Source organism: Procambarus clarkii, chromosome 44, assembly GCF_040958095.1.
Source record: "Procambarus clarkii isolate CNS0578487 chromosome 44, FALCON_Pclarkii_2.0, whole genome shotgun sequence".
Taxonomy (NCBI): domain Eukaryota; kingdom Metazoa; phylum Arthropoda; class Malacostraca; order Decapoda; family Cambaridae; genus Procambarus; species Procambarus clarkii.
This window is the reverse complement of record NC_091193.1, coordinates 37873247-37896722: the sequence shown is the minus strand read 5'-3', so window position 1 is coordinate 37896722 and position 23476 is coordinate 37873247.

Below are 23476 nucleotides of genomic sequence, written 5' to 3'. Positions count from 1 at the left end.
ACCTGGAGGACACGTGTTTCCTGCAAGTATCCGAGTGTTTACCTGGAGGACACGTGTTTCCTGCAAGTATCCGAGTGTTTACCTGGAGGACACGTGTTTCCTGCAAGTATCCGAGTGTTTACCTGGAGGACACGTGTTTCCTGCAAGTATCCGAGTGTTTACCTGGAGGACACGTGTTTCCTGCAAGTATCCGAGTGTTTACCTGGAGGACACGTGTTTCCTGCAAGTATCCGAGTGTTTACCTGGAGGACACGTGTTTCCTGCAAGTATCCGAGTGTTTACCTGGAGGACACGTGTTTCCTGCAAGTATCCGAGTGTTTACCTGGAGGACACGTGTTTCCTGCAAGTATCCGAGTGTTTACCTGGAGGACACGTGTTTCCTGCAAGTATCCGAGTGTTTACCTGGAGGACACGTGTTTCCTGCAAGTATCCGAGTGTTTACCTGGAGGACACGTGTTTCCTGCAAGTATCCGAGTGTTTACCTGGAGGACACGTGTTTCCTGCAAGTATCCGAGTGTTTACCTGGAGGACACGTGTTTCCTGCAAGTATCCGAGTGTTTACCTGGAGGACACGTGTTTCCTGCAAGTATCCGAGTGTTTACCTGGAGGACACGTGTTTCCTGCAAGTATCCGAGTGTTTACCTGGAGGACACGTGTTTCCTGCAAGTATCCGAGTGTTTACCTGGAGGACACGTGTTTCCTGCAAGTATCCGAGTGTTTACCTGGAGGACACGTGTTTCCTGCAAGTATCCGAGTGTTTACCTGGAGGACACGTGTTTCCTGCAAGTATCCGAGTGTTTACCTGGAGGACACGTGTTTCCTGCAAGTATCCGAGTGTTTACCTGGAGGACACGTGTTTCCTGCAAGTATCCGAGTGTTTACCTGGAGGACACGTGTTTCCTGCAAGTATCCGAGTGTTTACCTGGAGGACACGTGTTTCCTGCAAGTATCCGAGTGTTTACCTGGAGGACACGTGTTTCCTGCAAGTATCCGAGTGTTTACCTGGAGGACACGTGTTTCCTGCAAGTATCCGAGTGTTTACCTGGAGGACACGTGTTTCCTGCAAGTATCCGAGTGTTTACCTGGAGGACACGTGTTTCCTGCAAGTATCCGAGTGTTTACCTGGAGGACACGTGTTTCCTGCAAGTATCCGAGTGTTTACCTGGAGGACACGTGTTTCCTGCAAGTATCCGAGTGTTTACCTGGAGGACACGTGTTTCCTGCAAGTATCCGAGTGTTTACCTGGAGGACACGTGTTTCCTGCAAGTATCCGAGTGTTTACCTGGAGGACACGTGTTTCCTGCAAGTATCCGAGTGTTTACCTGGAGGACACGTGTTTCCTGCAAGTATCCGAGTGTTTACCTGGAGGACACGTGTTTCCTGCAAGTATCCGAGTGTTTACCTGGAGGACACGTGTTTCCTGCAAGTATCCGAGTGTTTACCTGGAGGACACGTGTTTCCTGCAAGTATCCGAGTGTTTACCTGGAGGACACGTGTTTCCTGCAAGTATCCGAGTGTTTACCTGGAGGACACGTGTTTCCTGCAAGTATCCGAGTGTTTACCTGGAGGACACGTGTTTCCTGCAAGTATCCGAGTGTTTACCTGGAGGACACGTGTTTCCTGCAAGTATCCGAGTGTTTACCTGGAGGACACGTGTTTCCTGCAAGTATCCGAGTGTTTACCTGGAGGACACGTGTTTCCTGCAAGTATCCGAGTGTTTACCTGGAGGACACGTGTTTCCTGCAAGTATCCGAGTGTTTACCTGGAGGACACGTGTTTCCTGCAAGTATCCGAGTGTTTACCTGGAGGACACGTGTTTCCTGCAAGTATCCGAGTGTTTACCTGGAGGACACGTGTTTCCTGCAAGTATCCGAGTGTTTACCTGGAGGACACGTGTTTCCTGCAAGTATCCGAGTGTTTACCTGGAGGACACGTGTTTCCTGCAAGTATCCGAGTGTTTACCTGGAGGACACGTGTTTCCTGCAAGTATCCGAGTGTTTACCTGGAGGACACGTGTTTCCTGCAAGTATCCGAGTGTTTACCTGGAGGACACGTGTTTCCTGCAAGTATCCGAGTGTTTACCTGGAGGACACGTGTTTCCTGCAAGTATCCGAGTGTTTACCTGGAGGACACGTGTTTCCTGCAAGTATCCGAGTGTTTACCTGGAGGACACGTGTTTCCTGCAAGTATCCGAGTGTTTACCTGGAGGACACGTGTTTCCTGCAAGTATCCGAGTGTTTACCTGGAGGACACGTGTTTCCTGCAAGTATCCGAGTGTTTACCTGGAGGACACGTGTTTCCTGCAAGTATCCGAGTGTTTACCTGGAGGACACGTGTTTCCTGCAAGTATCCGAGTGTTTACCTGGAGGACACGTGTTTCCTGCAAGTATCCGAGTGTTTACCTGGAGGACACGTGTTTCCTGCAAGTATCCGAGTGTTTACCTGGAGGACACGTGTTTCCTGCAAGTATCCGAGTGTTTACCTGGAGGACACGTGTTTCCTGCAAGTATCCGAGTGTTTACCTGGAGGACACGTGTTTCCTGCAAGTATCCGAGTGTTTACCTGGAGGACACGTGTTTCCTGCAAGTATCCGAGTGTTTACCTGGAGGACACGTGTTTCCTGCAAGTATCCGAGTGTTTACCTGGAGGACACGTGTTTCCTGCAAGTATCCGAGTGTTTACCTGGAGGACACGTGTTTCCTGCAAGTATCCGAGTGTTTACCTGGAGGACACGTGTTTCCTGCAAGTATCCGAGTGTTTACCTGGAGGACACGTGTTTCCTGCAAGTATCCGAGTGTTTACCTGGAGGACACGTGTTTCCTGCAAGTATCCGAGTGTTTACCTGGAGGACACGTGTTTCCTGCAAGTATCCGAGTGTTTACCTGGAGGACACGTGTTTCCTGCAAGTATCCGAGTGTTTACCTGGAGGACACGTGTTTCCTGCAAGTATCCGAGTGTTTACCTGGAGGACACGTGTTTCCTGCAAGTATCCGAGTGTTTACCTGGAGGACACGTGTTTCCTGCAAGTATCCGAGTGTTTACCTGGAGGACACGTGTTTCCTGCAAGTATCCGAGTGTTTACCTGGAGGACACGTGTTTCCTGCAAGTATCCGAGTGTTTACCTGGAGGACACGTGTTTCCTGCAAGTATCCGAGTGTTTACCTGGAGGACACGTGTTTCCTGCAAGTATCCGAGTGTTTACCTGGAGGACACGTGTTTCCTGCAAGTATCCGAGTGTTTACCTGGAGGACACGTGTTTCCTGCAAGTATCCGAGTGTTTACCTGGAGGACACGTGTTTCCTGCAAGTATCCGAGTGTTTACCTGGAGGACACGTGTTTCCTGCAAGTATCCGAGTGTTTACCTGGAGGACACGTGTTTCCTGCAAGTATCCGAGTGTTTACCTGGAGGACACGTGTTTCCTGCAAGTATCCGAGTGTTTACCTGGAGGACACGTGTTTCCTGCAAGTATCCGAGTGTTTACCTGGAGGACACGTGTTTCCTGCAAGTATCCGAGTGTTTACCTGGAGGACACGTGTTTCCTGCAAGTATCCGAGTGTTTACCTGGAGGACACGTGTTTCCTGCAAGTATCCGAGTGTTTACCTGGAGGACACGTGTTTCCTGCAAGTATCCGAGTGTTTACCTGGAGGACACGTGTTTCCTGCAAGTATCCGAGTGTTTACCTGGAGGACACGTGTTTCCTGCAAGTATCCGAGTGTTTACCTGGAGGACACGTGTTTCCTGCAAGTATCCGAGTGTTTACCTGGAGGACACGTGTTTCCTGCAAGTATCCGAGTGTTTACCTGGAGGACACGTGTTTCCTGCAAGTATCCGAGTGTTTACCTGGAGGACACGTGTTTCCTGCAAGTATCCGAGTGTTTACCTGGAGGACACGTGTTTCCTGCAAGTATCCGAGTGTTTACCTGGAGGACACGTGTTTCCTGCAAGTATCCGAGTGTTTACCTGGAGGACACGTGTTTCCTGCAAGTATCCGAGTGTTTACCTGGAGGACACGTGTTTCCTGCAAGTATCCGAGTGTTTACCTGGAGGACACGTGTTTCCTGCAAGTATCCGAGTGTTTACCTGGAGGACACGTGTTTCCTGCAAGTATCCGAGTGTTTACCTGGAGGACACGTGTTTCCTGCAAGTATCCGAGTGTTTACCTGGAGGACACGTGTTTCCTGCAAGTATCCGAGTGTTTACCTGGAGGACACGTGTTTCCTGCAAGTATCCGAGTGTTTACCTGGAGGACACGTGTTTCCTGCAAGTATCCGAGTGTTTACCTGGAGGACACGTGTTTCCTGCAAGTATCCGAGTGTTTACCTGGAGGACACGTGTTTCCTGCAAGTATCCGAGTGTTTACCTGGAGGACACGTGTTTCCTGCAAGTATCCGAGTGTTTACCTGGAGGACACGTGTTTCCTGCAAGTATCCGAGTGTTTACCTGGAGGACACGTGTTTCCTGCAAGTATCCGAGTGTTTACCTGGAGGACACGTGTTTCCTGCAAGTATCCGAGTGTTTACCTGGAGGACACGTGTTTCCTGCAAGTATCCGAGTGTTTACCTGGAGGACACGTGTTTCCTGCAAGTATCCGAGTGTTTACCTGGAGGACACGTGTTTCCTGCAAGTATCCGAGTGTTTACCTGGAGGACACGTGTTTCCTGCAAGTATCCGAGTGTTTACCTGGAGGACACGTGTTTCCTGCAAGTATCCGAGTGTTTACCTGGAGGACACGTGTTTCCTGCAAGTATCCGAGTGTTTACCTGGAGGACACGTGTTTCCTGCAAGTATCCGAGTGTTTACCTGGAGGACACGTGTTTCCTGCAAGTATCCGAGTGTTTACCTGGAGGACACGTGTTTCCTGCAAGTATCCGAGTGTTTACCTGGAGGACACGTGTTTCCTGCAAGTATCCGAGTGTTTACCTGGAGGACACGTGTTTCCTGCAAGTATCCGAGTGTTTACCTGGAGGACACGTGTGTTCCTGCAAGTATCCGAGTGTTTACCTGGAGGACACGTGTTTCCTGCAAGTATCCGAGTGTTTACCTGGAGGACACGTGTTTCCTGCAAGTATCCGAGTGTTTACCTGGAGGACACGTGTCTCCTGCAAGTATCCGAGTGTTTACCTGGAGGACACGTGTCTCCTGCAAGTATCCGAGTGTTTACCTGGAGGACACGTGTCTCCTGCAAGTATCCGAGTGTTTACCTGGAGGACACGTGTCTCCTGCAAGTATCCGAGTGTTTACCTGGAGGACACGTGTCTCCTGCAAGTATCCGAGTGTTTACCTGGAGGACACGTGTCTCCTGCAAGTATCCGAGTGTTTACCTGGAGGACACGTGTCTCCTGCAAGTATCCGAGTGTTTACCTGGAGGACACGTGTCTCCTGCAAGTATCCGAGTGTTTAACCTGGAGGACACGTGTCTCCTGCAAGTATCCGAGTGTTTACCTGGAGGACACGTGTCTCCTGCAAGTATCCGAGTGTTTACCTGGAGGACACGTGTCTCCTGCAAGTATCCGAGTGTTTACCTGGAGGACACGTGTCTCCTGCAAGTATCCGAGTGTTTACCTGGAGGACACGTGTCTCCTGCAAGTATCCGAGTGTTTACCTGGAGGACACGTGTCTCCTGCAAGTATCCGAGTGTTTACCTGGAGGACACGTGTCTCCTGCAAGTATCCGAGTGTTTACCTGGAGGACACGTGTCTCCTGCAAGTATCCGAGTGTTTACCTGGAGGACACGTGTCTCCTGCAAGTATCCGAGTGTTTACCTGGAGGACACGTGGTCTCCTGCAAGTATCCGAGTGTTTACCCTGGAGGACACGTGTTCCTGCAAGTATCCGAGTGTTTACCTGGAGGACACGTCGTTCTCCTGCAAGTATCCGAGTGTTTACCTGGAGGACACGTTGTTCTCCTGCAAGTATCCGAGTGTTTACCTGGAGGACACGTGTCTCCTGCAAGTATCCGAGTGTTTACCTGGAGGACACGTGTTTCCTCGCAAGTATCCGAGTGTTTTACCTGGAGGGACACGTGTTTCCTGCAAGTATCCGAGTGTTTACCTGGAGCACGTGTCTTCCTGCAAGTATCCGAGTGTTTACCTGGAGGACACGTGTTCCTGCAAGTATCCGAGTGTTACCTGGAGGACACGTGTTTCCTGCAAGTATCCGAGTGTTTACCTGGAGGACACGTGTCTCCTGCAAGTATCCGAGTGTTTACATGGAGGACACGTGTCTCCTGCAAGTATCCGAGTGTTTACCTGGAGGACACGTGTCTCCTGCAAGTATCCGAGTGTTTACCTGGAGGACACGTGTCTCCTGCAAGTATCCGAGTGTTTACCTGGAGGACACGTGTCTCCTGCAAGTATCCGAGTGTTTACCTGGAGGACACGTGTCTCCTGCAAGTATCCGAGTGTTTACCTGGAGACCGTTCTCCTGCAAGTATCCGAGTGTTACCTGGAGGACACGTGTCTCCTGCAAGTATCCGAGTGTTTACCTGGAGGGACACGTGTCTCCTGCAAGTATCCGAGTGTTTACCTGGAGGACACGTGTTCTCCTGCAAGTATCCGAGTGTTTACCTGGAGGACACGTGTTTCCTGCAAGTATCCGAGTGTTTACCTGGAGGACACGTGTTCTCCTGCAAGTATCCGAGTGTTTACCTGGAGGACACGTGTCTTCCTGCAAGTATCCGAGTGTTTACCTGGAGGACACGTGTCTCCTGCAAGTATCCGAGTGTTTACCTGGAGGACACGTGTCTCCTGCAAGTATCCGAGTGTTTACCTGGAGGACACGTGTCTCCTGCAAGTATCCGAGTGTTTACCTGGAGGACACGTGTCTCCTGCAAGTATCCGAGTGTTTACCTGGAGGGACACGTGATTTCCTGCAAGTATCCGAGTGTTTACATGGAGGACACGTGTTTCCTGCAAGTATCCGATGTTGACCTGGAGGGACACGTGTTTCCTGCAAGTATTCCGAGTGTTTACCTGGAGACACGTGTTTCCTGCAAGTATCCGATTGTTTACATGGAGGGACACGATGTTTCATGCCAAGTATTCCGAGTGTTTACCTGGAGGGACCACGTGTTTCCTGCAAGTATCCGAGTGTTTACCTGGAGGGACACGTGTTTCCTGCAAGTAGTCCGAGTGTTTACCTGGAGGACCACGTGTTTCCTGCAAGTATTCCGAGTGTTTACCTGGAGGACACGTGTTTCCTGCAAGTATCCGAGTGTTTACCTGGAGCGGACACGTGTTTCCTGCAAAGTATCCGAGTGTATTACCTCCTGCAAGTCTCCGAGTGTTACTGGATGGACACGTGTTTCCTGCAAGTATCCGAGTGTTTACCTGAGGACACGTGTTTCCTGCAAGTATTCCGAGTGTTTTACCTGGAGGGACACGTGTTCCGCAAGTATCCGATGTGTTTACCTGGAGGACACGTGTTTCCTGCAAGTATCCGAGTGTTTACCATGGAGGACACGTGTTTCTGCAAGTATCCGAGTGTTTACCTGGAGGACACGTGTTTCCTGCAAGTATCCGAGTGTTTACCTGGAGGACACGTGTTTCCTGCCAAGTATCCGAGTGTTTACCTAGGAGGACACGTGTTTCCTGCAAGTATCCGAGTGTTTACCTGGAGGACACGTGTTTCCCTGCAAGTATCCATTTCCTGGAGGACCTGTTTCCTGCATCCGATGTTACTGAGGACACGTGTTTTCCTGCAAGATATCCGAGTGTTTACCTGGAGGACACTGGTTGTCCTGCTAAGTATCCGAGTGTTTACCTGGAGGACACGTGTTTCCTGCAAGTATCCGAGTGTTTACCTGGAGGACACGTTATTCCTGAAGTATCCGAGTGTTGTACCTGGAGGACACGTGTTTCCTGCAAGTATCCGAGTGTTTACCTGGAGGACACGTGTTTCCTGCAAGTATCCGAGTGTTTTACCTGGAGGACACGTGTTTCCTGACAAGTATCCGAGTGTTTACCTGGAGGACCGGGTTTCCTGCAAGTATCCGCGTGTTTACCTGGAGGACACGTGTTTCCTGCAAGTATCCGAGTGTTACTGGAGGGACACGGTGTTTCCTGCAAGTATCGAGTGTTTACCTGGAGGACACACGTGTTTTCCTGTCAAGTATCCGAGTGTTTACCTGGAGGACACGTGGTTTCCTGCCAAGATATCCGAGTGTTTACCTGGAGGGACACGTGTTTCCTGCAAAGTATCCGAGTGTTTACCTGGAGGACACGTGTTCTCCTGCACAAGTATACGAGTGTTTACCTGGAGGACACGTGTTTCCTGCAAGTATCCGAGTGTTTCCTGGAGGACACGTGTTTCCTGCAAGTATCCGAGTGTTTACCTGGAGGACACGTGTTTCCTGCAAGTATCCGAGTGTTTACCTGGAGGACACGTGTTCCTGCAAGTATCCGAGTGTTTACCTGGAGGACACGTGTTTCCTGCAAGTATCCGAGTGTTTACCTGGAGGACACGTGTTTCCTGCAAGTATCCGAGTGTTTACCTGGAGGACACGTGTTTCCTGCAAGTATCCGAGTGTTTACCTGGAGGACACGTGTTTCCTGCAAGTATCCGAGTGTTTACCTGGAGGACACGTGTTTCCTGCAAGTATCCGAGTGTTTACCTGGAGGACACGTTTTTTTCCTGCAAGTATCCGAGTGTTTACCTGGAGACACGTGTTTCCTGCAAGCATCCGAGTGTTTACCTGGAGGACACGTGCTTTTTTTTATCCACCCGCCGCCTAACCCTCCTTGCTTCCCATTGTTCACGGGATGCATATATAATATCTTTGCTGCTCTCGTGGCCATCATTCTGCTATTGACAAAGGCCCCCAAAAAGGTTGAAAACCCGCTCGCGTACATGCGTGTTTTTACATTCCTACTATATAGATGTCACGTCTGTGACAAGTTAAAACATGCTTTTTGGAAAAGCTGTATTTTTCATGTGATGGAAATCTCCGAAACCTCTTTACTGATTGCTTTGAAATTTTGACACAACGTTGCATTCGAATACGTGCGTATTTTTATATACCCACTATATACATGCCAAACCTGTGACAGGTCAAACCATTATTTTTAAACAGCGCCAACTGTTGCATGTAAAAGCACCACACGCAGTAATTTGAAAGTTCTTCACCGATTACTTTGACACAACATTCTATTCGAATACAAGCATGTTTTTTATACCTACTATATAGATGCCTCACCTGTGACAGGTAAAATCATGCAAAAACAGCACCATCTGTTGCATATAGAAGCAACACACGCTATACTAAATTTGTTACAATTCCATTTCAAATTTCTGATTGAATTGATAAATTTAATTTTCTTAGATTTTGATTTATTTTCATTTTGATTTAATTATTTTGTGTGAATTGCGTTGGAAATAAGCTGTGTTGTTTACCATACCGTTCATTTCGTGAGTATAGCTTATTTTTTATTGTTTCATATTTTAAATTAATGTTTTAACTGTTTTTCTTATCATATCAGTGATGGGAACATCAGATCACTTGATGTTCCCAATTTTCTGATGGGAACATCAGACCATTTGGGAAGGCATCGGACGAGGGAGTTGGGAATGGTGGGGATGACGAGGGGACAAGAGAGGGGGTAATGGTGGGGAAGGACGAGGGGACGGGGGAGTGGGGCATCGCGGGAAGGAAGAGGGGATGGTGGAGTGGGGAATAGTGGTGAGGACGAGATCACAGAGGAGTGGGAAATGAATGGGTAGCCGAGGAGACGGGTGAGGGGGGAATTGTGGGTAGGACTGGGGGGACAGTAGAGGTTGCTGTGGCTCAGCAACGCACATGGGTTGCTGAGCCACAGCAACGCGTGGCCTGGTACTGCTAGTATATATATATATATATATATATATATATATATATATATATATATATATATATATATATATATGCACAACTTGCCTAAACACGCAAGAGAAGTTATACAACCTTAGAACACTTTCCCACCAGGAGATTCGAACCCTAGCCAGCACAGAAGCCTTACAGCAACTGGCATAACTGGTATGCCTTTAACCCACTGCACCACAACTCAGACACTTTCTCACTTTCTTTCTTTCAATATATTTTCTCTAATTTTTTTCTTATGAAATGATAAAGCTACCCATTTCATTATGTATGAGGTCAATTTCTTTTTATTGGAGATAAAATTAACATAGTTATATGACCGAACCTAACCAACCCTACCTAACCTAACCTAACCTATCTTCATAGGTTAGGTTAGCTTAAGTGGCCGAAAAAGTTAGGTTAGGTTAGGTTAGGTAGGTTAGGTAGACGAAAAACAATTAATTCATGAAAACTTGGCTTATTAGGCAAATCGGGCCTGGCATAGTAGGCTGACAAGTGCGTTCTGGCTACTAGGTACGACATATATATATATATATAATATATATATATAATATATATATATATTATATATATATATATATATATATATATATATATATATATATATATATATATATATATATATATTTATATATTAGTATATTTTGGTAGCAGTCTTTCTTGTAAACATATGCTGTTGAATATGACCGAAAAAGTAAGATTAATAATTCTAACACGATTTTTTTTTTCAATATTTCTGATGTTTTTCATCTCTGTTGGTGGTAATGTAAAAAATCAATCCTCCAAAATTCTTTTTTTATTAATGGTCTGACGCTTAGAAGCGTTTAGTAAGGCTTCTTACATTCTCAAAGACTTCTTTATACATAACAGTACACTTATGAACAACATTTATAATACACTCGATGAACTGTGTATGAAACATTTTATATATCACTCCCTTTTTATTGGTTTGGGTGAGGTGGGTACATGAGAATGGAAGTAACTGCAGAGGGCCTATTGGCCCATACCATGAATTGAAGTGGGAAGAATATAGTTGTGCATTAATTGGCTGTTGATTGCTGGTGTTGACTTCTTGATGTGTAGTGCCTCGCTGATGTCAAGCCGCCTGCCATCGCTGTACCTAGTGATGATTTCTGTGTTGTTTGTTAAGATTTCTCTGGTGATAGTCTAGTTGTGAGAAGAGAATATATGTTCCTTGGTGGCGCCCTGTTGCTTATGCATTGTTAGTCGCCTGGAAAGAGACGCTGTTGTCTTGCCTATATACTAAGTTCTTTGGGGCTTACAGTCCGCAAGTGGGCATTTAATGACATAGACGACGTTGGTCTCCTTCAAAGCGTTCTGCTTAGTGTCTGGGGAGTTTTTCATGAGTAGATTGGCCGTGTTTCTTTGGTTTTATTGTAAATTTTCAATTGCATTTTCTGATTTTTGTCTGTAGGGATGACGTTCTTATCAACAATATCTTTCAGGACCCTTTTCTCCGTTTTATGAGCCGTCGAAAAGAAGTTCCTGTAAAAAAAATTTCTGTAAAATTTCGAAAAGAAGTTCCTGTTTGCTAACTGTTTGTAGTAACTATGTGATTGTAACCTATCCACCACTGCCCACTGGATAGGGGGCAGTGTGCAGGGCTAACATATCAATTGTGACGCTAGCTCTCCACATATGTCAGTGGCGTAATTTAGAAACTGTACTTGTGCAACCCGTTATCGCACTTGCTTTTAGTCAATACTGGCTTATTTATAAGTGCATATGTGACATACTAATTGATTGTGAATATTTTAGTTTACCTTGAAAAAGCTTCATAGAAAACACTGACCTCACCTAACTTTCTTAGTATGTTAAGATAAGCATCTTATTTACAATTATTTCTTAACCTATCAACGGTATAGATTAAGTAATAATATCAATTAGTATGTCACATATGCACTTATTAAATAAGCCAATATTGACTGAAGCAAGTGCGAGAATGGGTTGACTTGTGGTCGGTCTCGAGCCCATTGTTGATGTGACGAAGTGTATTGAATTTTGTAACTAGCTCAACAAGATTGTAGCTTGCTAAGCTAAATGAATTGTGGGATTCAGTCCCTGAGCCCATTATGTGGCTCTGTAACCTTTCCGCTACCGTCCACAAGATGGGTATGGGGTGCGTAATAAATGAACTAAACTAGATGTGATTTATTATACAAATATTGGCAGTGGTACTTGGTTTACCTCGGAACAGTTGAAGTGAATAGTAAAAATGTTCATTGTTGTTAAATAAATATATCCCCATCCATTCATTTATGTTTACCTGGTTGTTCGCCTGTCTCGCTATATCGCCGCTCACTGAGAAATATTCCATAAAACTAAGCAATAACGCTGGACTTGTGATCCTGTGGTCATGGGTTCGATCCCAGGCGCCGGCGAGAAACATTGGGCAGAGTTTCTTTCACCCTATGACCCTGTTACCTAGCAGTAAAATAGGTACCTGGGTGTTAGTCAGCTGTCACGGGCTGCTTCCTCGGGGTGGAGGCCTGGTCGAGGATCGGGCCGCGGGGACACTAAAAAGCCCGAAATCATCTCAAGATAACCTCAAGATAACCTGACACAGCGTAATGTACACACAATATGGACCAATCACTGTCGCATACATAACAAGCGGTAAATATTAATCATTAGTATTGGGGATAAAGCAAATACCATTATTTCGTATGGGGGCTATATTTTGCCTGGTCCATTTGACCGGTGTCTATTGCTGCCTGTCGTGTTTATCCGTCAAGCACTGACCTGACGGCATGATATTGTTACATGTCACAGGGGCTCGTCGTGGAGGTGTTGGCCTCCTGGTACACCTATCCTGGTTGAAGGGAAGGGAACTATCAGGGGAAAAGCGTTAAGCCATTACGATTATATAGTACTGGGGAGGAGTCACGATAAGGATCTGGCGTGAACAGCGCTGAACTTAGTCTTATTCTATTGGAACATCATTGATCTCCCTCGTATACTGTATATCATTAAACTCCTTCCTATATCCTGAATGAACACCATTTTGCTTCATCTCATCCTGTATGAACAACACTGAACACTGTCGCACCCTGTATGAACAACACTGAACACTGACGCATCATGTATGAACAACGCTGAACACTGTCACATCCTGTATGAACAACACTGAACACTGTCGTATCCTGTATGAACAACACTGAACACTGACGCATCATGTATGAACAACGCTGAACACTGTCACATCCTGTATGAACAACACTGAACACTGTCGCACCCTGTATGAACAACACTGAACACTGACGCATCATGTATGAACAATACTGAACACTGTCACATCCTGTATGAACAACACTGAACACTGTCGTATCCTGTATGAACAACACTGAACACTGTCGTATCCTGTATGAACAACACTAAACACTGTCGTATACTGTATGAACAACACTAAACACTGTCGTATACTGTATGAACAACAGTGAACACTGTCGTATACTGTATGAACAACACTGAACACTGTCGTATCCTGTATGAACAACACTGAACACTGTCGTATCCTGTATGAACAACACTAAACACTGTCGTATACTGTATGAACAACACTGAACACTGTCGTATCCTGTATGAACAATTCTGAACACTGTCGTATCCTGTATGAACAACACTGAACACTGTCGTATACTGTATGAACAACACTGAACTCTGTCGTGTGCTGTATGAACAATACTGAACTCTGTCGTGTGCTGTATGAACAACACTGAACTCTGTCGTGTGCTGTATGAACAACACTGATCTCTGTCGTGTGCTGTATGAACAACACTGAACTCTGTCGTGTGCTGTATGAACAATTCTGAACACTGTCACATCCTGTATGAACAACATTGAACACTGTCGTATCCTGTATGAACAACACTGAACACTGTCGTATCCTGTATGAACAACACTAAACACTGTTGTATACGGTATGAACAACACTAAACACTGTCGTATCCTGTATGAACAACACTGAACACTGTCGTATCCTGTATGAACAACACTAAACACTGTCGTATACTGTATGAACAACACTGAACACTGTCGTATCCTGTATGAACAACACTAAACACTGTCGTATACTGTATGAACAACACTGAACACTGTCGTATCCTGTATGAACAGCACTAAACACTGTCGTGTGCTGTATGAACAACACTGAACACTGTCGTGTGCTGTATGAACAATACTGAACTCTGTCGTGTGCTGTATGAACAACACTGAACTCTGTCGTGTGCTGTATGAACAATTCTGAACACTGTCGCATCCTGTATGAACAACACTGAACACTGTCGTATCCTGTATGAACAACACTGAACACTGTCGTATCCTGTATGAACAACACTGAACACTGTCGTATACTGTATGAACAACACTGATCTCTGTCATGTGCTGTATGAACAACACTGAACACTGTCGCATCCTGTATGAACAACACTGAACACTGTCGTGTGCTGTATGAACAACACTAAACACTGTCGTATACTGTATGAACAACAGTGAACACTGTCGTATACTGTATGAACAACACTGAACACTGTCGTATCCTGTATGAACAACACTGAACTCTGTCGTGTGCTGTATGAACAACACTGAACTCTGTCGTGTGCTGTATGAACAACACTGAACACTGTCGTATCCTGTATGAACAACACTGAACACTGTCATATCCTGTATGAACAACACTAAACACTGTCGTATACTGTATGAACAACACTGAACTCTGTCGTGTGCTGTATGAACAACACTGAACTCTGTCGTGTGCTGTATGAACAACACTGAACTCTGTCGTGTGCTGTATGAACAACACTGAACACTGTCGCATCCTGTATGAACAACACTGAACACTGTCGTGTGCTGTATGAACAACACTGATCTCTGTCGTGTGCTGTATGAACAACACTGAACTCTGTCGTGTGCTGTATGAACAACACTGAACACTGTCGTGTGCTGTATGAACAACACTGAACACAGTCGTGTGCTGTATGAACAACACTGAACTCTGTCGTGTGCTGTATGAACAACACTGAACACTGTCGTGTGCTGTATGAACAACACTGAACACAGTCGTGTGCTGTATGAACAACACTGAACACAATCGTGTGCTGTATGAACAACACTGAACACTGCCGTGTGCTGTATGAACAACACTGAACACTGTCGTGTGCTGTATGAACAACACTGAACACTGTCGTGTGCTGTATGAACAACACTGAACTCTGTCGTGTGCTGTATGAACAACACTGAACTCTGTCGTATACTGTATGAACAACACTGAACTCTTAGCTATGTGTCATTAGTCAGTGCGAGGGTGGAGGTGATGGTAGATCTGCCGTGTGTAAACCTGGTTGACCGCGTGTGTGTAGTTGCTCTCCCCCACCTGAGGTACAGTGTGATACGGTATTGAATTATAGTTGTTTTAAAATGTACTTTTTATATTTTTTTTTAGTTGTATGATTACAATAATTTTTCACTATATGATATTTTTAATACAAAAAGAAATTGCTCACCTGCTATATTTATATTGTCAGTTATAAATTAGTAGGCTAAAGTCTCTCATATCGCCCGAAGCGTTGTAAACAATATTGATAAAAGATACAACTAAATAAAATTTTGTGTTGATCAGTGTACCAGCTACAAATGTTGCAGAGAAGTGACTGCAGTCTGAAGTTCGCATTAGTTATAAGTCTGTGAGTGAAGCACATAAACACTAATGAAGGTCAAAAGTAACAGCAACTCTGTAGAAAATAGACAATCATCTGTAATAACAGAGATGTACAGGAATATGATGAGACTTTATTCCTTGCTGGACACTTATCAGAAAGGACTGAAACACAATTGGTTATGTTGTCATGTGTGAGTGTCCTCTTTTTGGCATACTAATAATATTAATGAATCCCCCTAACATGTTGTTGGGATATCTCGCAGTTTCTGTGATGCTCCATTAACATATCTTTCTGTTGCAGTAATAATAGCGTCAGCATCACAGCCTAATACTATTACAATATCACAGTGCTTCTTCATACCTTCTCTTCGTCGCTTCTCCGCAGGTTGTATCATCCGTGATCACTGTTGTTGTATATGGTGGGTGTGCGGGACACAGCCCGCAGCCAGCTGGGCCATAGTCTCAATAGAGGATATGCTCTCATACAACGACCCACTCACAGCCGTAATGACCAAACTTGGAGACGGGAACTTTGGCTCTGTGCAAGTTTGAGGTCACGCTAGGAGGTCACTCAGATGATGTCAGCTATATTTTCCCGACGCTTGAGGGGAAGTGCGTCTCCACTCACGTATATGTATGAGTGATCACAAACACGTCCATGACAAGTCGCACAGAACACTTCCCATGTTAAAAAAAGGAGAGCATAGTATTTTTAATTATTTGCATACACATTTCAGCCTTTCATAATCCCTACATCTAAAAAAAGGAAATATTTGTCTGCCTGTATGTGTGTTTGGAGGTCAGATGCTTCAGGCTAGCCTCACTAAATTTTGCACAAGTAATGGTGTGATAGGAGACTTAGTGGCTTTAACAACCCCCCTGAAGAAGGCCACGACGCCAATGACCCTCCTCCATGAACTTTTGTGATGTGAAATATTCAGCCCAGAGTCCATAGATGTCATAATCATTTAAAATAATAAATTCTGAAATTGATTTTCAAAATACATGTACATATAACAGATTTACATTGTGGGCACAACCTTTTGGTTACATTGATTGGACAGAGGAGGATGTAGGCAAGAGGAAATGGGGGAAATGGGAGGAAAAGAGAGGAAATGGGTGAAGAGCATGCGTGGGTAGGGAGAGAAGACTCAGGGAATGACCATGTGTGGGCAGGAAGGAAGGAGACGAGGAATGTATGTAGACCAACATGGGCGGGGAAGGTTGTTCGGGTATCAACCCGTCCTCTTAAAAATAACGGCACTTTTCGCTCCTATGCGCGCTATGGCCAAATTTGGACGTAATTTGAAATGAAATCGACTCACAAAAGTGACGTACCGTTCCGTTTTCTGTTTGAGTCGTCCGGCTTACTCGGCAAGCATAGAAGAGGATTCTTTCCATTAACTTTTTCATAACGTTTTGAAACTTTATGACAATTTCCTGCCCACCTAACCTACCAGAGGACCCTTAACTTACTGTTGTTGAAAAAAAAATCCCAAATTTATTTTAATTTTTTTTCATTTTCAAATTACGTCCATATTCGGCCATACTGGCAAACGGCCAAAAGCGACGTTCTTTTTAAGAGGACAGGCTGCGGGTATATAGTGAGGGTGTGGGAAGGGGCAGTTGGGGGTTGTACAGGTGGAAGATGGGGAGGATGTTTGATGGGAAGTAGACATGTGGGAAGATGTTTCCTGTAATGAGAAGGATCCAGGACGGACCGAAACGTCGTCGTCCCTTCACTTTCTAGTGTGTGGTTTGGTTAACACATTACCACCATTTTATAATTCTAGAAAACAATTGCAATAAAAATGTGTTTCCAGCTAATAAATCCTCTTTACACGGGAGGGAAACTCTATGACTTAAAGGTCATTAGCGCGCTCGGAAGAGATTTGCACGTGACTGTTTATGACTTTAACACTGAAAGCTAAACACTAGTTCAGTACGATGACCATCCGGGAGTCTTACAGTGAACAGCTGGACGGAGTCACACAACACCACTGTCGAGTGGTTTACGACAAGGATTACAGCGGTATTTAAGGTGTTGAATCCTAATTTTAGTTTAGTTTTCAAGGCTTTGTTGGACTCATTTATAGACAAAGACACAGGTTACACAAATATGATCACATGTTCATGGAAACACTTCAGAGAGATTCCAAGATGTTAGGAATGACTCAGAGAATCATTTTCTCACATCATTGTAGTTCGTCGGAGTCTTTCACTTTCACTGATGTCTTTTGTTATATTGGTGTTTATTATGAACATTTCCAAAGGAGCTTTGGTAAGGGCCACGAACCAAATCTTTAGATCTCTCAAAGATTCCAAATGTGCTTCTAAGGCTGGAAGATTCACTACAAGGCAGTGCTAATTGCTCCCACACATGCGGAATGATCTGAGCACTGTCTTATTGAGTCTTTTGAAGAGAAGTTTTACGTTGGGCAGTAAAGAGTATGCCTATTTGTGTGTGCCTCTGGGCTTAGTCTATCTACTATTGGAAATTCCACTTGTTTCTAGGAGGTTGTTCCCCATTCACTGTTGGTCTACTGCCCCTTGTCCCTGTTTACATCCCATATATATATGAAATGTAAATAATATAATATATACATATATAATTATACATAATATAATGTATAATTATATTAATAATTATACATAATATAATGTATAATATTCTACAGCTTCAAAATCAAATCTATCAAGAAGTACAAACCCTTTATTTGTAGTACCAGTTATCAGGCTACAACAACAACAACAACAACCTTAAGTTGTCAACAACAACAACCTTAAGTTGTTAGAGGCAAAGGGTACGAGACCCTATATCATACATGTTGACTTTTTAAAACAGAAACTATGTCGCAGTCTGTGGGTATTCAATAAAATTCAGAAATTCCATATGCTCCATATAGCTACGCTTCAAGTCCCTGATAATAATAATAATATTAATAATAATAATAATAATAATAATAATAATAATAATAATAATAATAATAATGGAGAAACTTACTACAATGCCTGAGTGGTTGAAGGAAGGTGAAAGAAAGACCCAATAAGTGTAATAAAAAACAATATATTTAATTAAATTCACTTTATATTATTGCACTTAAACATAAATTGGGTCTTTTCTTTACTTTCATAATAATAATAATAATAATAATAATAATAATAATAATAATAATAATAATAATGAAGAATAGACATCACATGTGTAAATGTATTAATAAACCGAGTTTTTATATCAACTTACATCCTCTATCAAGGTGGTGTAAACAGTACAGTTGTTTACAGTACCATGATATAGAATGTTGGTACTTCGGAAGATTTGCTTTAATTTAATAATATTTGTACATCTGTAATGAATCGTTTCTTCGCCTTCATTAAAGCATGAGAGTTTTGCAAAGTTTAACAATAATATTATTATTACAATAATGATGATGATGATAATAATAATAATAATAAATACATAAAGATTATTATTATTATTGTTATGGAATATTTTACTTAGAATAATTATACAAAATATTGTATTTAATCCGCAAGTACGTACATCAAACCAGTTTCTCCTTGCCTTGCAAAAAATTCCTTAATCTATCGCATCTTTTACTGACCATACATAAATAGAATTTCCTGCGCGTCTAATTTGTGGCTTGGTGCTTCCTGCAGGCACCGCCAGCTTGCACATTATTGACATGTGACTCAGTTCTCAGCGTCTACATGGATGAAGGAGCCAGAGCGGCTCTCTCACCATCCCTCGTGAAACTTGGATAAAATGGGAGAAAATATTTTCTTTCCATAGAGAAAGCAGGAAAGATATAGGAAACTGAAACAAAATATGAAATATATTTCTTTCTAATTTGTCTCGTACAGGGTTAATGTTAATTTGAAGCTCAGAACTTGAGAAAAATGGCGGACATGGCTTTTCTCATTTTGACCAAAAAAAATTCTCATTTTGGCAAAAATGCCTTTTCACATCTTGACAAAATGGCTTTTCTCATCCGGCTTGAGAAAAAATCTTCGCATGTTGATAACCATTATCAACATTTACGTCATCATTTTTATCGCCTACGCACTTGGATAGGAAAGTCTTGCATCTGCGTGTACTGTCCATGGATATGACTGAATTGAGTACTCTCTTAGAGACTGATTAGCCAAAGGACTGGCCCCAAAATCGGTCGTGAACATTGAAGCCTAACTGGTTAATGTATCGGATCCGGTTGTGCCTGTCCGATGTCTCTATCAGAATACATCACAAATTGGAAGACAAAGCAAGTGCAACAGGTCGTTGGTGAAGCTCGTAATGCTCTTAACTTGGCTCAAGTTCACGCACTCCCTCACACATGCAAACATTCAATGCACCAGTCATAAGCTCTTAAACCTAAATATACAAGAGCAAGAGTGTGTGTTCATTTATCGATACGTTTATACCTGTATCGAATTTCTCACATATACATACACGCAAACGCACTAAACACCCAGACACGTACAATTACGTTAATTGGAACACACTTTAAAACAAAGACATACAAATAGGAGCTCACACACACACACACACACACACACACACACACACACACACACACACACACACACACACACACACACACACACACACACACTCACACACACTCGGGAGACTGACGTCATAATAGGCACACGTGTCAGTAGGGTCCGCGAATAACATCAATACCTCGAGACATTGAAGTGGTACAGAGACAAGAAACATTGTTTCTTGTCACGGGAGTGTATACAAACGCAGTGATCACGTCTATAGTGAGCTCCTACAGCGGTAGATTAATTAAGAAAACATAAATAAGGAAAAGTGGCCAAATCAGTGGTACCGTGGGACAGTTTAGCCAGGACCAACGATTTGCCTTGCCAAGTATTGTGTTGTGAAGTGGATTATAGCATACATAGTGATTGATCCCCCAAAGTGTGGGCACCGTTCAGGAATGTATACTATGTTGCGCATATTGATTGACGATCAGTGAGGAAGATAGGAACGAATAGTATTCCAGGAACACGTGGAGACAGCCAGGAGGACGTGTAGACAGCCAGGAACACGTGGAGATAGCCAGGAGCACGTGGAGACAGCCAGGAGCACGTGGAGACAGCCAGGAACACGTGGAGACAGCCAGGAGCACGTGGAGACAGCCAGGAGCACGTGGAGACAGCCAGGAGCACGTGGAGACAGCCAGGAGCACGTGGAGACAGCCAGGAGCACGTGGAGACAGCCAGGAACACGTGGAGACAGCCAGGAACACGTGGAGACAGCCAGGAGCACGTGGAGACAGCCAGGAGCACGTGGAGACAGCCAGGAGCACGTGGAGACAGCCAGGAGCACGTGGAGACAGCCAGGAGCACGTGGAGACAGCCAGGAGCACGTGGAGACAGCCAGGAACACGTGGAGACAGCCAGGAGCACGTGGAGACAGCCAGGAGCACGTGGAGACAGCCAGGAACACGTGGAGACAGCCAGGAGCACGTGGAGACAGCCAGGAGCACGTGGAGACAGCCAGGAGCACGTGGAGACAGCCAGGAGCACGTGGAGACAGCCAGGAGCACGTGGAGACAGCCAGGAGCACGTGGAGACAGTCAGGAACACGTGGAGACAGCCAGGAGCACGTGGAGACAGCCAGGAGCACGTGGAGACAGCCAGGAGCACGTGGAGACAGCCAGGAACACGTGGAGACAGCCAGGAGCACGTGGAGACAGCCAGGAACACGTGGAGACAGCCAGGAACACGTGGAGACAGCCAGGAGCACGTGGAGACAGCCAGGAGCACGTGGAGACAGCCAGGAGCACGTGGAGACAGCCAGGAACACGTGGAGACAGCCAGGAGCACGTGGAGACAGCCAGGAGCACGTGGAGACAGCCAGGAGCACGTGGAGACAGCCAGGAGCACGTGGAGACAGCCAGGAACACGTGGAGACAGCCAGGAGCACGTGGAGACAGCCAGGAGCACGTGGAGACAGCCAGGAACACGTGGAGACAGCCAGGAGCACGTGGAGACAGCCAGGAGCACGTGGAGACAGCCAGGAGCACGTGGAGACAGCCAGGAGCACGTGGAGACAGCCAGGAGCACGTGGAGACAGTCAGGAACACGTGGAGACAGCCAGGAGCACGTGGAGACAGCCAGGAGCACGTGGAGACAGCCAGGAGCACGTGGAGACAGCCAGGAACACGTGGAGACAGCCAGGAGCACGTGGAGACAGCCAGGAACACGTGGAGAAAGCCAGGAACACGTGGAGACAGCCAGGAGCACGTGGAGACAGCCAGGAGCACGTGGAGACAGCCAGGAGCACGTGGAGACAGCCAGGAGCACGTGGAGACAGCCAGGAGCACGTGGAGACAGCCAGGAACACGTGGAGACAGCCAGGAGCACGTGGAGACAGCCAGGAGCACGTGGAGACAGCCAGGAACACGTGGAGACAGCCAGGAGCACGTGGAGACAGCCAGGAGCACGTGGAGACAGCCAGGAGCACGTGGAGACAGCCAGGAGCACGTGGAGACAGCCAGGAGCACGTGGAGACAGCCAGGAGCACGTGGAGACAGTCAGGAACACGTGGAGACAGCCAGGAGCACGTGGAGACAGCCAGGAGCACGTGGAGACAGCCAGGAGTACGTGGAGACAGCCAGGAACACGTGGAGACAGCCAGGAGCACGTGGAGACAGCCAGGAGCACGTGGAGACAGCCAGGAACACGTGGAGACAGCCAGGAGCACGTGGAGACAGCCAGGAGCACGTGGAGACAGCCAGGAACACGTGGAGACAGCCAGGAACACGTGGAGACAGCCAGGAGCACGTGGAGACAGCCAGGAACACGTGGAGACAGCCAGGAGCACGTGGAGACAGCCAGGAGCACGTGGAGACAGCCAGGAGCACGTGGAGACAGTCAGGAGCACGTGGAGACAGCCAGGAGCACGTGGAGACAGCCAGGAGCACGTGTAGACAGCCAGGAGCACGTGGAGACAGTCAGGAGCACGTGGAGACAGCCAGGAGCACGTGGAGACAGCCAGGAGCACGTGTAGACAGCCAGGAGCACGTGGAGACAGTCAGGAGCACGTGGAGACAGCCAGGAGCACGTGGAGACAGCCAGGAGCACGTGGAGACAGTCAGGAACACGTGGAGACAACATTGATACCAGGGCTGAGGAGAGGACAGGCGACCAACCCCGTCATATGGACATCTCCTCAACCTCACCTAGGTGTGCTTGCTCGGGGTGAGCTGACGGCAGGTACTCCTCTCTAGGTCATCAATAAGGTGTACAGAGTGACTTAAAATAATTAATTTAAAGTGTACCTGAGATATTTAGATCTACAAACTCCAGTGGCTCATTCCGGATACAGGTTCTTGACACTTAGATGCTACACAGGTCCTGGTGACCGTCCACCCATCCCACCAACTTCCCACGCATCACACTCTCCCAAGACACCCCCCCCCTCTCCCTCCCCCTTATACACAAATGCCCCCGCACACACACACACACACACACACACACACACACACACACACACACACACACACACACACTGTTACGGTATATCGTATTTCGTGTTATTTCATCGCATAAAGGCACGATTATTTAAGTCATACGTTCATTATTACAGGAAGAACGAGGTTAACAACCATGGAGGTAGTTAACTGTCAGCACGGTGTGGCTCGTCCGGTGGCGGGAATGTCTGTTAGCCAATCAGAACCACCGGGCGAGGTAACGTGTGCTGGCCGGAGCATGTGGAGAGACAGACATCTACTCCCCTCCATTGAGTCAACAGGCTGTCGTCGCGTTTGGATGTGTGACCAACCGACCCAACTGTTAGTGTGCTCCACCCTCATGAAGGAAGAGGACCTCGAGGCATGGTCGACGCTCTTGAAAGTTATGGAAGATAACAGCTGTGAGATTAAGAGGTCGGCGTGGAGGTAACGATTTTCCTGATAGCTGTACAAATTGC